General features: G+C 37.0%; 1 protein-coding gene across 1 annotated transcript in view; it reads right to left on the bottom strand.

The window, feature by feature from the left end:
• Nucleotides 1-15983, bottom strand: part of EYS (eyes shut homolog) — a 1789541-nt gene that overhangs the window by 1102792 nt on the left and 670766 nt on the right.

Raw genomic sequence — 15983 nt, forward strand, 5'->3', positions numbered from 1 at the left:
TATACCACGTTTTCTTGCCTGAGACTCAGGAAACCACCATTTTACTCTCCTGGTGAATTTGACTGCTTTAGATAACCCATATAAATGTAACCATGTACCTGTGATTCACTTCTTTAAATTCAGTATTATGTCCTATATGAAAACAAGCCCACTTCTGAGTATTTGCCCAAAATAACAAGTGAGAATTTCAAAGATAAGTCTGCATTTTCATCTTCATTACAGCATTATTCACAATAGACAAGATATAAAAAGAGCCTAAATGTCTACTAATGGGTAAATGAATAAAGAAAGTATAGCATGTACGAGAGTAATACAAAAAGTTCATAGACAATTTGTAATATGGAAATATTGCATTGATTTTAAACTGTTTTTGCACAAAATCCAATTTATCTTGCAATTCAATTTTTTCACAACTTTTCTTAAGTTTCCTCCTAATTACAATTGAATATTATTGAGCCATTTTAAAAGAGGAACTACTTTTAAATATAGTAATTTTTTGTACTCTTTGCAGTAGAGTAACTCAAATAATCAATGCCATTTAGTATGACATTTTGAAAGAATATCACAGGAGAAAGTATTGAGACACAGACTTTTATGATTTTGATCCACATAAATGCACAACACACATACACTATCAAATACACACAGTCATTCATCTCACAATGATGTTTTGGTCAGTGATGACCACATATATGACAGTGGTCCAATAAGATTTTTATGGGACTGAGTAATTCCTGTTGTTTCGTGATGTCATAGCTCTCAAAATGTCAAAGTGAAAGTCATTACTCATATTTGTATAAACAAACCTACTACATTACCAGACATAAAAAAATACACAGACAATTTTGAGGAGTAATAATACTCAATAATGGCAATAAGGGGAAATGTTAATGATTTATGTACTTACTATGCTATACTTATTGTCATTAAGGTGAACTCCTAGTAATCTTATAAAAAAGTGTTTACTATAAACAGTATGCCATTTTTTCACTTCCAACAGACATACACTTCATGTTGTTATCAAGTCTCTTGTTTTCATCAAAAAGCGATGTAGAGCGCTTAATGTTTACCATCTAGTTTTGTCTAAGTACAGACTATGGCGTTTCCACAATCAAAAAATTGCCTAACAGTGTATTTATCAGGCTCATTCCTCTCATTAAGCAACACCTGATTGAATACATAGAACCTCATGCTATGCATGTTTTTGTTGCTCTACCTTGGAATTTTGTGCTATAGGGATAGAAGTGTAAGTTGTATTATATTTTGAAAGAATTCAGGGTATTAACTTCAGATTTTCCAGGGGAAGATAAAAATATCATTGAGGAAGAGTAGCATAAAGGAGGAAGTGTAGAGAGGTGGGGGGGAATGGTGTGAAAGAAAGGAAGGGAGGGAGAGGTGGAAGGGAGTAAAGAGAGAGAGAGAAAGAGAGAGGGAGAGAGAGATCTCAAAAATAAAAGAAAGAGTACCAATGTTGGTGTGTTTGTGGGGGCTGTATCTGTGGTTGTTCTTTAGTAGGCTATGTTATATTTTCACATATCAGAAGCTGCATTTTCATGAAACAAATTTTGAGTACTCCCTTTGGATATTCCCTGGGTTTGAATTCTGAGAACCAAAGAGCTGACTTCCTTGATGAACAATCTCTTCATCCCGGCTGGCATCAGTTATCTGACAATAAATTCACAAGGGATCATGCAAAAATGGATGAAATACATGAAAATAACAGAGAAGCATTTTGATTATTCTTGACTGTATACAATCTCAGAAATTTTCATGAACTTCAGTTGAAAGTTAAATTCAATGATGTCTGAGATTAAATATTCTAATTGGACTTGCCCCAAATGGTAGAGTTAGAAACATGCCAGGGGATTCCAATAGAATCCCATCAAGGTGGCATGTACCAATGCCATCTCACTAGTCCAAGTGATCAATTTCAGTTCATAATTGATGGTTCTGATAGGTCTAAGAGTCAAAGGGATCACACAAACAAGACAAGTGTCTGCTCATACTAACTGATAGAATCAAAAAGGGAGAGAACCATCCAACATGGGAAGCAGGATACACAGCAGACTCATAGAATGGCAGATGTCCTAAATAGCACTCTGGCCTCAGAATCAGCCCTTAAGGCATTCGGATCAGGCTGAAGAGCCCATGAGAGTATTTTAGGCATGGAGAGCCAAGACACTCTGGCCAAAAAAAAAAAAAAAAAAAAAAAAACCTAAATGAAAGATCTCTGTGAGTGAGATCCCAGTAGAAAGAACAGGGCCATCAAAGAAGGAGGTACCTTTCTCTGAAGGGAGGAGAGAACTTCTACTTTAACTATGACCTTGCCTGAATAAGATTGAAGTCGGCAAACTTAAAAGGCTTCCACAGCCTTGGCAACTCATGACTAGAGCCTAGGGAGATTACTGACGCCATAAACAAGAGTGTCAAATTGTTAAATCAACAACAGGAGTCACTGTGTACTTACTCCTCATGTGGGATCTCTGTCCTTAATGTGCTATACATTGTGAATTAATGCTATAACTAGTACTGAAACAGTATTTTACACTTTATGTTCTGTGTAGATTGAAACTGATGAAATCTTTACTTAATATATACTAAACTGATCTTCTGTATATAAAGAGAATTGAAAATGAATCTTGATGTGAATGGAATGGGAGAGGGAGCGGGAGATGGGAGGGGTGCGACTGGGAGGGAAGTTATTGGGGGGAACCATTATAATCCATAAACTATACTTTGGAAATTTATATTTACTAAATAAAAGTTAAAAAAGAAATAATGCCTTAAAAACCCGGGACTCTTTCTCAAAGCCAGTGTCCCACTCAGGCACTCCACCTGGTCTTCTCTTGGACCAGATGCTTTCTCTGTCACTTGCCAATCAAATAGAAGTTTCTGCCTCTTTGCAAAAAAAAAAAATCATCTAGAATTGATAAGAGACTTCTTTTGGTGAGTATGAATTATAGAATAACAATCTACAGAAATGTATCAAGATGATTTTGAGACAAGAATGCCATTTTTCTTAGAAGTAACTACTAATGTGATATACCCCTAATCTATGCTGAAATTAAGTTGATTTAAAATGTTTACATATATAAGAATTTTATAGGCAAACAAAATATAGGAAAGAGTGAGTATGAATGCTTGTTGACCGTATTGTGTCAGTACTAGAACAAGACACACAAAAAAATGCTTCAGTGGGGCCAGCACTGTAGCATAGCAGATAAAGCTGCTGCCTGCAGTGCTAGCATCCCATATGGGCGCCGATTTGAGTCCTGGTTGCTCCAATTCCAATCCAGCTCTCTGCTATGGCCTGGGTTATCAGTAGAAGATGGCCCTAGTACTTGGGCCCTTGCACCTGCTTGGGAGGCCCAGAAGAATCTCCTGGCTCCTGATCAGTGCAGCTCTGGCTGTTACGGCTAACTGGGGAGTGAACTAGTGGATGGAAGACTCTCTCTCTCTCTCTCTCTCTCTCTCTCCCTCTCTCTCTCTTCTTCTCTCTCTGTGTAATTGACAGCCCCACAATGGAAGATTGTGCTTTTGATGTGGGAACAATTATCCTAGAAATCCATTTAATTTCCCAAGTGTATATGGGGGCTAGATTGGGACACTCTTTAAGAGATGTACAGGTTTACTGACGAGAAGAGTCATAGAATGGACAATGAGGGAATAATATCAGACTGGTTGCCATCTACTAGTTCCACTTCCAGGAAAGAGATACTAGCAATGTGATTCTGAATGTCCATTAAGAAAAAAATAATATGAAACACTTCTGCAGGTACAGGGTATAAATAAACTTCTGGTTCATAATATGTCCGTGAACATTAATTTTGTATCTTGGAAGTAGTAGCCATTCAAAGAGGTTAATCAACCACTTAAAAAGAAATTTAGAGCTACCTCCAAGTTGCCTGTTATGAAATTGAGTTTCTGGTTCTGAAAATAATAAGGGCATGCTTCTACTTCCTCCAATGTCCCTGAGAAAAGACAGACCCACAGAGGAAAACAGTAGCCTTATATATACACACCATTTTTTTTTAAATATTATATTTTTGAAAGGCAGTTTTACACACACACACACAGAGAGAGAGAGAGAGAGAGAGAGAGAGAGGAGAAATCTTCCATTTGCAGATTTACCCGCCAAATGGCCAGTAGGCCAGGTCTGGATAAGGAGATAACCTGGAGCCTAGAAATCCTTCCAGGTTTCCCATGTGGGTAGCAGGGATCCAGGTACTTAGGACATCTTCCGCTGCCTTCCCTGGTACACTAGCAGAGAGCTGGGTAGTAAGTGAAGCAGACAAGAATCAAACTGGGGCTCAGATGGGATGAAGGCATTGTAAGTGGTGGCTTAACCTACTGCACCACATGCTGCCCTCTGACTCTGAGCTTCCAAATCTGCTCATGTACTCAGTCAAACTGAGTCAGAAGGAATACAATTCCCTCTTCTTAAGTTAATGGCATGGCCTTGAAAATGACTATTTGCTCAAAAATGAAGTGTTCTTCTTATGGACATATCAGTCACCATTTAAGTGTCAGGTATTTTATATGATCGAAGTATAGGTGAAAGACTTCAAAATTCATTGCAGAATTCTTATACCAATCTTGTTATTTGGGGCCTGAGTTTATTTAGAAAAAGTAAATAATGTGGTATTTCCTTGGAATGTGGTAAAGGGAAATTCATACCATTTACTTTCCTTTGAATACTCTTCATGACAGTCACAAACACTTCACTTCTCAAAACAAAAGAAAAGAGGAGAAAAGTCTGAAGGAATTGAGTTTTTGCCTACAGAATCCAAATCAGGTCAATCAATATCAGCCAGTTTTATCTTTCGACTGTCAAATGATGTGACATGTGCTATGAAGATTCAGGAAGTAAAAAACTGTGATCAGATGGGAGAAAAAAAAAAAAAACAACAAAGTGTGATAGTAACAGTGGCCTTAATTTTCAGGAGTGTAGCATAGCAGGATTAATTATGCCATGTAATGGAACATTAAAGCCACTGCAGAAATGGACAAAAAATGTAGCTTCTGTGAATGACTCCCACTTCCAAGATACAAAATTAATGTTCACAGACAAGCTATGTACCAAATGTTTGTTATCTTAACACATTTTCATGGGCGTATGGTGTTGAAATCAAATGGAGAGCTTTTAAGAGAAATCCTTACTGTTCCTAGTATTGTTATTTATCTAAAGCATACTTGTGCTACTCCCCTCAAATAAACAGAGTAAAAAATGGTATAATTAATATCTCATATAATAACATCTCACTGGTGAACTGTAACTCATAAAGCCTATTATAAAAAATAAGTGTCTATAAAATGTGGTTTTGGGGATGCACATTTGGCCTAGCAGTTAGATGTCATTACCCCATATTTCTACTGAGCACTAGAGGTCAATTCTTGGCTCAGGCTCCTGGCTCCAGCTTTCTAATAATGCAGACTCTAGGTTGGTTCCTGCCTCTCACTGGATGATGTTCCAGACTCCCGGTTTCAATTCTGGTCCATGTCCAGTCATTGCAGCCATTTGGGGAATGAACCAGAGACTGGGAGGTCCTTTTGTTGAACTGCCTCTTGCTTTGTTTCTCTATCCCTATCTCAGTCACTCTGCCTGTTGAATAAAAATTTAAAATATATGTAATTTCATATTCTATAAATAGTTTTGAAAAGACATCTTAAACAGATTTAGACTATAGTGCCAGAAAGTGCTTGCATCCCCCGATCTTCCATATAAATCTTTAACAAGCAACAGATCCATGAGATCTTTAAATCCAGAAATGCAAACTGTCTATTCATGTTGCCAACAAGCCAGATGGCATTCAAACTTAAAAAAAAGGACAACTTTTTTCAGTACTCCTATAACACCTGCTTGTTCCAGTTATTAGATACCCAAAAGACAAAGTAAAATGCTATTTTACATCTTATACATTATATAAATTTCACTAATAAACCAAGGACACATATTTAATAAAATATACATGTCAATAAAGTTAATCATGTACTTATTGTATTCTTTATAAACATTAGATATTAAATAGCATATCATAAACATTAAAGTTTCCCAAATTAAGAAGAATTTCACTTATTTTGGGTTAAATTTTAAAGATATCAAAAATAAATCTTGTCACACCTACATATACTTGCAGAGCAAAATGCAGCATGTATTCACCTTGGAGTATTACCAAAAGTCTTTAACTCATCAATTATGTTTCAGTTTTATGAATTCTGAAGTTACGTATTCATCCTACTCTAAGGATTTTCAATGGTCCGCATCTTGCTCATAAAGCTGTTTAAACATAATTAATGGTAGAACAAATAGTTTTAAGCCACAGGGATATGAACAATTAAAAAGAAAGGTTTTTTTTTTTTTAATTTATTTGAAGTCAGAGTGACAAAGGGAGGGGAAGCCAGGCACACACACACAGAGAGAGAGAGAGAGAGAGAGAGAGAGAGAGAGAGAGCGCTTTCATTTGCTTTCATTTCCCCAAATTGCATCAACAGCCAGGTCTTTGTCAGATTGAAGCCAGGATCAAGGATCTTCATCCTGGTCTCTCACATGAGTGGCAGGTGCCCAAGTACTTGTGCCATTTCTGTTGCCTTCCCAAGCACATATGTAGAAAGCAATTGGAGCCTAAAGTAGCACTTCAATATGGAATGCTGTTATTGCAAGGCAATTATGCCAGCTCCCCAAAAATCATCTTTAAAATTTAGTTATTAGTTTAAAACATTTAAAAATTTTAAATACTTTTAAATAGTAAAGTATTTATAGATACTTAAGTACTTTCCATATGGCTTTTTAAAATGATTTATTAATTTATTTAAAATTCACAGTTAGGGAAAATAGTTATAAAGAGAGAGAGGGGAGAGGGAAGAGGGGAGAGGAGAGAACAGAGAGAATAGAGGAGAGAGAGGAGAAGAGAGAGGGGAGAGAGGAGAGACAGAGAGAGAGGGAGAGATATTCCGTCCTTTGACTTACTCCCCAGATGGCTGCAAAGGCCAAGGCTGAACCAAGCCAAAGACAGGAGCCAAGAGTTTCTTCTGGGTCTCCCAGTAGGTACCAGGGGTCCAAGTGTGTAGGCCATCCTCTGTTGCTTTTCCCAGGCCATTAGTAAGGAGTAGGATAGAAAGTAGAGTAGCCAGGACCATATGGGATGCTGGTATCATAGGCAGTGCCTTTACCCACTACACCAATATCCGTCCCTCTCCATATTTCTTAAGTTACATGAGTTTTTATTTTATTCTTGAAATGGGATTAGATTAATCCAAGTTAAAATAAAATAAGAAAACATACATGAGAGGCACCACATTATCTTTGTAAGTCTATGAATTAACAGAAACTAGTTTAAATATTCATTCTAGCTGGGTCTTTTGCATCGCATAAATGAAAGGGGTTTGAACTAACAACTCATTCAAACTGAACCATGCAATTATGTATGGCAGGGCACCAAGGATCTCTTCCCAGTATGACTGAAGACAATAACAATCACATAAATGTTCAGGACATTTTTGCATTTTAATCTATATAATCATCAGGGCTTGAAAAGTACTCACTGTTGACTGTCCATTCTACTCCCACATCTAATCAATAGCACAAACTGATACTTTTATCTTGTAAATCTCTCTTAGTGCTAATCTGTCCTCTACATGGTCATAGATTCTGCAGGACTCATATGACCCTCATCAGGTTCATTGCAGTACAGAGTAGTTTATCCCCTGAACCATATAAATCAGTCTCAAAAGTTTATTTTTCTCAATTATAAACTTTCCCATTTAACTTCCTCATTGACAAGGTTCTTTAAAGAACCCTCTGTCCTTGTTTTTAGGATTAACTGCAATAATCCAATAAACACCTTTTACAAGTTTCTTCAGGCTCTGGTTTCTTCATGCTTCACCAACTCTATTTTGTCATATATCACATTTCTATTTATGTGACAATGAAAGTATTTCTATAGTATTCCTTTATAGAGGTTTTATATGTTTGCAGTGTGTTGCTTTACACACTGAAACATTTATTTATAGGTTTCCATAACAGAATGCAAGCTTATTCATTTAAGCAGTTTTTATAATTTATCTCTATACCTTTCATATATACTGACTTGAAAGCACTGATAATTTTTCGTTGAATAAATAGTTAATCATTTTTCAAAAAGACATTTATGTAGAGTAGGGCATATATGATGCAATATAAACATTATTCTGAATATACAATAAATAGAGATTTGTACATATAGCAAAATCTCGATACTCTATTTCCATATATAAAATGGCATAGGATTTGCACATAATGCACATGCATCCTCTTGTTACTCTCATTTCTAAGTTATTTATAATACCTAATAAATTGGCCGGTGCTGCGGCTCAACAGGCTAATCCTCCGCCTAGTGGCGCCAGCACACCAGGTTCTAGTCCTGGTCGGGGTGCCGGATTCTGTCCTGGTTGCCCCTCTTCCTGGCCAGCCCTCTGCTATGGCCCAGGAGTGCAGTGGAGGATGGCCCAAGTGCTTGGGCCCTGCACCCCATGGGAGACCAGGAGGAGCACCTGGATCCTGCCTTTGGATCAGCTTGGTGCGCCGGCCCCGGCGGCCATTGGAGGGTGAACCAACGGGCAAAAGGAAGACCTTTCTCTCTCTGTCTCTCTCTCACTGTCCACTCTGCCTGTCAAAAATAAAATAAATAAATAAAAAATACCTAATAAACTGTAAATGTGATATCAGTGATTGATATACTGAATTATTTAGAGACCAATTATGAGAAAATAAAGTCTGTACATGTTCAGGAAAAATGTAGATTTTCCCAAATATTTTTCAAATCACAGTTGGTTGAATCTATGAATGTGGAGCCCATGGATAAGGAAGATTGACTATACATGAATGTAAATAAATTGAATGCATTTTTATCTCTAAGCCACTGGGAGATTTTAATAGTGTTCGCCCTCTGCTGCATTTTGTATTTCTCTTCACATATACATAAGCATGTACACATAACACAAACACACTGATATTTCAGTTTACACTGCTCATGAAAAAAATCCCTTTATCTCCAAAAATCTCATTATCAGGTTTATAGTTCTGATAAACCTCAAATATTTGAAAACAGCTTGGGAAAATTTAATGTATACAGAGAAATCAAAAACATGCTTTTAAAATTGGAAGGCAAGAAGAGTTTTCTGCTACATAAATTGGTCTACAAAAGGTATTGCTAAGGAACTGAAGTATGCTGCAACGAAGGCCCTGACCTGCAAAGATATAGTAATTCCACTGACAATAAGAAGTATGAGCAATTTTTTTTTCTTTTCTTACTGTCTGTGTCTTTGATGAAAAGGTACTATCAACCTAGACTGCAGAATGCAATATTAAAATTTAATTCCCTCCAATCATGTAGGCAGAGAACAAATTTTGACACTGGCTTTTATTGTGAAAGAGAATTTTCTGAAAACTCTTTTAAACCATTGCAGCAAATCATATATATTATAGAGCTGAAGTAACCATTTATAATGTTAATATTTTTAGGTATCTAAATATTTATGTACCTACATGAAGAAAAGTATAATTGGATAGTTTATGTTTCTTTCAGAATCAGCTTTTCAAATTTTAAAGTTTAACCTTGTTCTCGTATTTAGTCCTTCAGATTCTGGCCAATTATTTGCATTAGCACTATTAGATAACTAAGTGGTCCTTTACATTTGGTGTATTAATAATAGAAAAGTATGACACTATGTAATTCTTTACATTGGAAGTTCTCTTATCTTTTTCACCTAAAAAATAAGCAATAATGTTGATTGGACATTTTTTTTTCTTTTCAATATGAGTACAATGCATCAATGGAATATAGCTAAAATCTAATAAAAAAATTTGTGAGAATATGTATCTGTACTTCTAGAAAGGCTTTTACCTCCAGAACACATTTTTTATAAGTCATGATTTTAGGACTAGTCTTCAGTTGTAGGGATTGATCAGTAGAACATTTCCCTACAAATACATTTCCATACAAGTTTTATTTCATACAGGACATGCATTAAGCATTGCAAATAATTTACCAAAGTATACTTCTGAGGAAAAATAAGTATTATAATACATTATTCTCTGTTGATAATTCAAATGTAGATTAAAAGCCATATCATTCTAAGATGAATAGCCAAGTTATATGTACTGAAAAATGTATTTTGTTTTAAGTTACTCAAAGTAAATCACACAGATCATAAATTGGGTAGAATGCTTCAAATCTAAAGCTATTCACATTCAATTTATCATATTATCTAGTATGCATAAAATTTTAAAACAGAAAAGAAAATAAGCCATTGAAATTACTACATACTCTGGATCACAAGTGACTCTATGAACTTCTCCTTCATCAATTAATGAAAATTCTATAGCAATTTAGCCATGATACATTCTATTAAGATTTGATGATTAAAATATACATTTAAAATTATATCAATACTATTACCTATATATGCAAAATGAAAATAGATTCACATTTTAAATTTTCATCTATGTGCAGAAGTACTGGGCTAAAATAATAAAGATTATGTCCATTTAGTACGCCTATTAAAGCAGGGATGGATAGTGTCCAGACTTTGGGCCATAAAGGCCCACAGAATCATTTGGTCTGGCCCTGCCAAGATAACTACAGGCAGCACCTGGAATTCAATAAATCTACAGCAAGCTAACTTTTAAGTGGGTATTTTTTTATGGCCTCCAAATGATGTTATAGATATCTAAATGGCTTTGGCAGCAAACAGGTTCCCCAAGGAATGTGGGCATTATTTATTATCTTATCATTTTAATACTTTATAAAGTAAAATATTGTAATTTGTATTGACTAAAGGAGAATAAAATAAAATCTTGTAGATTTAGACTGTTAACATGCTCTATGTCATATTTTTGAAAATATAACTTTTATGCAATAAAAAGTCTTCTAATTGTGGCTGTTAAAATAGCAAAGTCTTACTCCAAGTTATAAAAAAAATTAATTTGCAGTAAAGGTGATTGATGATAGTGAAACATGGGTATTGTAGAACCAATAACCTTACCTTGCAAACATCATAAGTTCAATAACTTCTCTGTGCCTTCATTTCTGATTGGTCTTATTAAGCATGCTTTTCTTTTTTAATTTTTTTTTTGACAGGCAGAGTGGATAGTGAGAGAGAGAGACAGAGAGAAAGGTCACCCTCCAATGGCCACTGCGGCCGGCGCATCGTGCTGATCCGAAGCCAGGAGCCAGGTGCTTCTCCTGGTCTCCCATGGGATGCAGGGCCCAAGGACTTGGGCCATCCTCCACTGCCTTCCCGGGCCATAGCAGAGACCTGGCCTGGAAGAGGGGCAACTGGGATAGAATCCGGCGCCCCAACCGGGACTAGAACCCGGTATGCCGGCGCCACAAGGCGGAGGATTAGCCTGTTAAGCCACGGCGCCGGCCTCAAGCATGCTTTTCTAAGAAAATAGCAGCTATCCTTCCTCAAGCAGTAGAGCAGGGAGGTCAGTAAGGATTACTCACCTCACATATTTCATGTAACAATATGGGAGGGTTGCTAAGACCCATTAATGAAAATTGATTAATGTTCATTTATTTTCCTGAAATATCTTTAGGAGGAAACAGTATAATGATAATAATCAAATATTATTTGTTCCCATTTTTAATGTAATACATTATTAGTGTGAACTACTTATGTTCAGATCAGGGCAAAAAAAGTAAAGAGGTCTAGGTGAGTAAGAAGAGTAAGAAATAAAATACAGTGAGACTGTAGAGAAAACAATCAAGGTGAATGGAATCTGGAAAGAAACATCAGAGAGAAGAGATCTGCAGCTGGAGTGAGGGAAAGTTGTATGGATAGGAAAGTCTGCAATGGCCAAATCAGACAGCACCATGGGAAAACCATCTGCTTGAGAAAGGATTTCACATTCTAAAACAAAAACAAAACCAGTCTTTTTTGTGTGCTTTTTAAAATGCACATTTTATTATTTATTTATTTTCATCTAGTTGAAAGTCACAGTGGTAGAGAGAGAGGAGTGAGCGAGAGAGAGCAAGGGAATACACACTTGAGAAAAAGAGGGAAATATCTTGTACCCACTGGTTCACTCCCCACCTACTTGCAATAGCCAGGGCAGGGACAGGCCAAAGCCAGGAGCCTGAAATTCTACTAAGGGTTTCTTATGAGGATGGCAGGGGTCCAAGTACTTTAGCCCTCATCTGTTACTTCCAAGAATCATTAGCAGGAATAGCAGGAAGCTGGATCAGAGCCTGGGCTCCAACAGGCACTCCGATATGGGATGCAAGTGTTCCCAAGTGGTGGCCTCATCTGCTGAGCCACGATGCTGGTCCCATCAGTGCTTTGTTTTATAAACTATTTTCTATATTCTCTATAATTTATATGGTGCCAGAGAACAAAGTTATGTATAACATTGCTACTTATTTCTGCAATCCTTTGCTGTGTGAATCTAATTTAGATTTTATTGTAATTTCAACATGAATTTTATAGTTTAATAAAACTTGTAAGCATTAAAATGCTATTAAAGTGTTACACATGGTTAATAATACTTATGGACTTCTGAAAGCAGCTATTATTAAACTGACCAAAGTTGTTAATGTCTTTAAATTTTGTAACAGGACATAAAGTACAAAACAAATGTTGTACTGCAGCTAGAGACTATCCTATGATCTTGACTATGTTTTTTTTTTCTCTTCTAACCACATAAATTATAGATTGTGTGTATGTATATATATATATATAAAATGTATAAATGTATATAATTCTTTTTAATTTGAAACAAAAATACCATAATAAAGTAAATGAGCAATGCTTTGGATTCTAGTACTTTCCCACTGACAATAACTTCTGTTTATGGCAGTTGATAGAGCACCAACTTCTTTTATCTGTGCAATAACTAGGTCACTAGAGGCAATCTTAAAATCATCTTCAGCCCTAAAACTCAGTAAGTCAGAAAGAAACATGCACTTGAGTTTACAACTAGTAATGGAATCATTAAGCATTATGTTTTCTGAATCAAAAAAAGAAACTTTCAATTATTTTAAATAACAGGTACATTCTGTGAATAGCAAAGACATTGAAAATCTCATCAAATATCACTTATTATCTTTTGGTTTTTAAAAATTTACGTATTATCAGGTCAGTGCTGTGGCATAGTGGGTAAAGCCCTTCCTGTAGTGCCGGCATCTCATATGGGCACCAGTTTCAGTCCCAGCTGCTCCACTTCAAATCTATCTCTCTGCTATGGCCTAGGAAATCAGTAGAAGATGGCCCAAGTCTTTGGGCCCTTGCAACCACATGGGAGACCCAGAAGACACTCCTGGCTCCTGGCTTTGGCCTGGCCCAGGGCTGGTCTTTGGGGAGTAAACCAGAGGATGGATGATCAATCTCTCTCTCTCTCTGCCTCTCCTTCTCTATCTCTCTCTCTGTTCTGTGTGTGTGTAACTCTGCCTTTCAAATAAATAAATAAAGATTTATTTATTTTACTTGAAAGAGTTACACAGAGAGTGAAAGCGAGGCAAAAAGAGAGAAAGAGAGCAAGAGAGAGAGAGAGAGAGAGAGAGGTCTTACATCAGCTTGTTCACTCCCCAATTGGTTGCAATGACTGGAGCTGTGCCGATCCAAAGCAAGGAACTAGGAGCCTCCTCTGGGTCTCCCATGCTCGTGCAGGGGCCCAAGGGCTTGGGCCATCTTCCACTGCCCTCACAGGCCACAGCAGAGAGCTGGATTGGAAGTGGAACAGCCAGGACTCGAACCAGTGCCCATATGGGATATTGGCACTGCAGGCGGTGGCTTCAGCCCCTATGCCACAGCCCTGGCCCAAATAAATAAATCTTTAAAAAGAGAGAGAGAGAGAGAGAGAGAGAGAGAGAGAGAGAGAGAGAGACTGACTGGGGCCTGTGCTGTAGCATGGCAGGTAGCCCCTATGCCACAGCCCTGGCCCCAATAAATAAATCTTTAAAGAGAGAGAGAGAGAGAGAGAGAGAGAGTGTGAGTCTGGGGCCTGTGCTGTAGCATAGCAGGTAAAGTCACTGCTTGCAGTGCAAGCATTCCTTATGGGTGCTGGTTTGAGTCCTGGCTATTTCACTTCTGATCCAGCTCTCTGCTAAGGCCTGGGAAAGCAGCAGTAGATGACAGAATTCCTTGGGTCCCTGCACCTACGTGGGAAAACAGGATAAAGCTCCTGGCTCCTGGTTTCTTGATGGTTTCCATCAAGAAAGGAAACAGGCATCTTCACTCTGAATTCCATTGCCTTCATTCATTAAGAAAGGTCAGCCTAGCCAGCACATCGATAACTTTCCCCAAAAAGAAATATTTATGATGGAACACTTAGAGTGCTTGCTTTAACAAACACTAGCAGGTTATAGAAACATACATTTTACTTTTAGAGCCACTTTATTTCAATGGTAAATTAGGGATTTCATGGATAGAATCCTGACTAATAACCCTGTCTCCATTGGAAATAATGGACCCTCAAGTGATCATGCATATAATTTTGTTTTACATAATCTCTAGTTATAAGTTGCCTATTATATTTTATCAGAGTAGTTTGATATAATAAGCAGAGACTATGTTCAAAATCAAATACAGTAGTATTTTAAATACACACATGTAGACACACAAAGATGGCATATGTTTCATCACAATGTGTAATAAATAATAATTGCATTACAGTAATATATCAGCATTATCTTCATATGATAGTTAATGGTATCTAGTTTGTGTGAAATTGGCATCTAAGTGTGATTTACTAGAGATATTCACCAAATAGCATAATTGTACAGTAAGGAACAACATAATTAAATGGACAAAACATGCCCTAGTTGTTGAACAAAATATGTTATTTAATACTAATATAAGGGGACCAGAGCTGTGGCTTAGTGGGTTAGGCTGCTGCCTGCAATGCCAGCATCCCATGTGGGCACTGGTTCAAGACCCAGCTGCTCCACTTCCTATTCAGCATTCTGCTATGGCATGTGAAAGCTGTAGAGGATGGCCCAAGTCCTTGGGCCCCTGCACTCATGTGGGAGATCCAGAGGAGACTCCTGGCTCCTTGCACAGTTCTGGCCCTTGTAACCAATTGGGGAGTGAAAACAACAGATGGAGTCTCTCTCTGTCTCTCTCTCTCCCTCTCTGCCTCATCTATCTCTGCGTAACTCTTTCAAATAAATAAATAAATATTTTAAAAAATACTAATATAACGTAGAATTTTTCAAAATGTTAAAGAGAAATAATTGATTAAAATGCATAATAGATGCACTTTACTATGGAACAACAGTCAGGACACCAAAACTTTTGTGGAATGGGTCAGCCTTGTGGTACACTGGGTAAAGCCACTGCCAGTTACTGTCCCAGCTGCTCCACCTCCAGTGCAGCTTCTGCTAATGCTCCTGAGGAAGCAGCAGATGATGGTCCAAGTTCATGGGCCCCTGTGCCCACATGGGAGACCCAGATGAAGATTATGACCAGTGTGGCTATTTGGGGAGTAAACCAGCAGATAGAAGATTAATCTCTCTTTCCCCCTTTTCTTCTTCTCCCCGCCCCCCAATCTATCTAACTATGTCTTTCAAAGGAATAAATAAGCCTTAATAAAATTCTCTAAAAAACTTTCATGGAAAATGGAAATAAATTGTAACCTTATTTTGGTGCAAGAACATTTTGACTTCTATGCATACCTTTTTCAATAATATACATTTTCTATTAGTTTATTGAAGACTACTCATACACATGGATTTAAAATTGTTTTTGCACAAAATAAGATTATCTTTTAACTACATGTTTCCATAAAATCGTTTACATGCCATAAATATGTATCAAAATACAGTTGGTGAACCTGTCAATGATTTTAAGCTATTATGACAAAACAGTTATTCAGATATTTTCACTTAACACTAGTTTATCATAAATCAGAGTAAAATGGAGTAAAGAGGAAAAGTATGTGTGTACACATTTCTTAAAAACCTAGATTCAATTAACATTTCACAAATTGAACAGATAGCAGCTGG

The sequence above is a fragment of the Lepus europaeus genome, chromosome 3 (genome assembly GCF_033115175.1).
Source record: "Lepus europaeus isolate LE1 chromosome 3, mLepTim1.pri, whole genome shotgun sequence".
Lineage (NCBI taxonomy): Eukaryota > Metazoa > Chordata > Mammalia > Lagomorpha > Leporidae > Lepus > Lepus europaeus.